Below are 3,502 nucleotides of genomic sequence, written 5' to 3' on the forward strand. Positions count from 1 at the left end.
TATTAGTTTGAACGTAAATTTTTGAATTCTCACTGAATGAAGATATCGTCCATAATTATTGTTTTATTGTTGACATATTACTATGACTGGACATCCTACAGGAAGCTCTCTCGTTTCGTATAAAATTTTACATCTATCATATGTAATTCTCTCATCACCGACTACTAATTATAGACATGCTTTTGTCCAATTAACGCAATATTATTATTATTATTACATTACATCTTCGTTTGATTAAATACGTGCTTTTTAGACAGTACTGCTTTTCTTCGAAATTGTTCTCCAAATTTCGCTACTTATCAAGTAAAGTTGTTATTTCAGCTTATAAATAATAAGTACATTGTTATATTTTTTTGTGACTCTACTTTTTGTAAAAAATAGTATAATTTTTCATTGTTTCTTACAAAAACCTATATAATTATATATGACTGTAACACAGTACTGCAGTTATATATCTAAGATGTATTATAACTATTCGTTATTTTAAAATATATAACTATTTCTATCAGGCATCTTTGAGTTAATAATGTAATAATAAACGCTTATTAATCACGTATTTTATGTCTACTTTGAGAACACGACAAAGCTTAGAAGAAAAATATTACGATCAATCATATTCGTTTCTAGGAGGTTAAATTAAATACTCAGTTATATTCTTTCAATCAAAACGAATCAATTTACCAACAAGATTATATATTATGAATTACGTGGTCAAAAAAATCTGCCCAATTATTCTCATCGGCTTCGTCGTTAGAATAACAGTCTGAGAACTTCTCTTGATTCGCGAGAACAGCGCAAAATGATTTTCTACGATTCGTTGTTCACAACCAATCATCGGTAGATTGCCCAGTAATGGGTCAATTAATTAATCAGGAGACAAGTTCTCTTATACACTCTCTGGTACGATTTTATCGTAATGGAAGGTGTTGCTCGAGTAGAAGCTACCGCGTTTTGGCATGTGAGGCGTGGCTGTTTCCTTCTGTAAAGGTTTATATACCAAACCGCAGTTTTTGTTGTCAACTAGACCTTGACGAAGGATCATGGATGGCCTGATAACAGGACCTCGTCCTCGTTTATTCGCCAAGCAGTAGGCAAGATGAGCTACCAACAAAAAGATTACCAGAACAGACAGAACGATACCGGAAACTAACCAAATTTTGAAACCCGGTTTCCAGTTGTGATATTGAAAGATAACTGCGAAGTCTGCGTCGTATTCTTGATCTTCCGTTAATTCCGGCTCATCGATATGCTGCATGCTGGGATCGATGTTTCTACAATAAACTCATCCAGCATTATTATTTTAATTTAGAAAATAATGTAATAAATAATAGAAAAATAAAAAATTATACCAAATCAAAAGAAATAAATAATTGAAGTATATAAAAAATATTTCTAAAACATATATCAAAGGATATTATTTATTATCATTTTATCTCATCGTTATCAAGTTCATGTTTCAATAAAGAATCGGAGTCTTCTACAATATCAATATTTAGAAGAATATCTTTTTGTGTGTCTTTGCCAGGAGGTGATCTTGCTGGTGGCGTCATCGATTCCATCGCAAATTATCTTCGCTAAATCTGTCCACTGATTAACGTCCATAAAATCTTCAATATCGTTATATTTATCATTGATAGGTCTATAAAAACATGACAGATTGAGATGTTCTCTATAAAATTTAACTGACGACTAATCTTGAATACTCACTCAAGTACCTCTGTAGGTGCAACATCACGATCGGTAAGCCATTGCACAGATTCAGTGAATTCAGCATCACAATCTTAAGAATTATGCGACAAATTCAGACCAGTGAGATGTGGTATGGCTCTCAGTTCCTCAATGGTGATTCGTCGTAGAAGATTATCACGAACCGACAAAAATCTAAACAAGAGCGAAAATGTGAGATACATTGATCAGTGAATCTTTTGACATCATAATACACTGATCAATGAATATCTTGATAACAATATCGTAGAATAATTTTATTTATAATACAGAAGATATGTTGCAAAAAACAATATTAAAAAAATATTATATTTAAAATTATCCTCAAATACAACAATTCACGGAAGAACATAGAATTTTTTAAGTACCGAAGAGTCTTCAATGGTACTCTAGCTTCACTCCAAAAGCGTTCGAGGTTGCATTAGCTCACGTCTAGTTTGGTGAAGCTTAGAAGATCTAGGAACCGCGTCACTTGTAATGTTCTCAATGGATTCCGAGCGACGTTCAATTTGTTCAGATTTTGTTCAAATTTATAGCGCCGCGGAACATATTGGGTCGGATGGCATTCTAAACTGCATACCCTCTTTATGAATCTTAGAAAATGCATAGGCTTTCGGCAATGTCCCGTACTACAATACAATTTTCTATATATTGAGCTGGAAATGTATTCCTGTCTCAATTTTTCAATATAACTTGTGTCTTTCTTATAAGACTTGACACTGGATCTCATGTTCATCAAAATATATGTATTCGTGTTTAATAACATATTGTTAACATTATCTATATAATAGTCTTTATTCAAGGCAATAATAATGTTCCCTTTGTCAGTTCTAGTAAAAATGATATTAGGATTCTCTTTGACAAAAAGATAAGTAACTTTCGTTAGGCGTGATGTCTGATTATTTGAATTATTATTATGTGAGGATGAAGCGATGTTTTTTCTCAATGACATTATACAACGATTCTTGATTGTAGTTTTTACATATAACGGTAATCTATTTATACTATCTTCTATGTTTTAATAAATTCTATACAATTTTTCTTAGTACAATATCATTCGAAGATCGAGCAAATCTGTTTCTAATTGTAACAGATTTTTAAATTACTTATTTTTGACACTATCTAACGAAGATTGAATATTTTCTGTTACAAAATTGACTGAATGATATACAAATTAGATGTACAAATTACAGTTATACAAATTTCTATCGCTTTTTCATCACCCTGGTGAAAATTTTTCTCAGAATTTTTCATATAATTTTTCAGAATTTCTCTATAATTTTACAACTTTCTCATATTTTTTATACAAATTGAAACATTTCTCAGAATTTTTCATATTAATTATGAAATACCGTAAGATTTTTAAGATTTTTGTAAGTATAATTTTTGATGAAATGTTACGAAATCTAAAAAATTTTAAAATACTTTTTAAAAATTATGAAAAATTTCAGAATATTTCAGAACTCATTTATTTATAATTCTATGAGAAGTTCTGAGAGAATATGTAAACTTTCCGAATATTTCCGAGTATTTTTGAAAAATATTCTAATTCATTTAAAAAATATGAGAAGAATTGTTTCCAGGGCAATCTGTAATGAATCAATGGATTATAAGAATAAACATTCAGATTTTTTTCTTGAGAATTTTTTTTATTGACTGTGTATGCATTGTAATAATCAGTTTTAATATTATTTAATTTCGCCTCATTTTGCTTCCGTAATAACCATTGCATCTTTTTGTATATTCTCTTCTTGTTGAGACAGCCATTGGAAATAAG

Source organism: Atta colombica, unplaced genomic scaffold (assembly GCF_001594045.1).
Source record: "Atta colombica isolate Treedump-2 unplaced genomic scaffold, Acol1.0 scaffold112, whole genome shotgun sequence".
Classification (NCBI taxonomy): domain Eukaryota; kingdom Metazoa; phylum Arthropoda; class Insecta; order Hymenoptera; family Formicidae; genus Atta; species Atta colombica.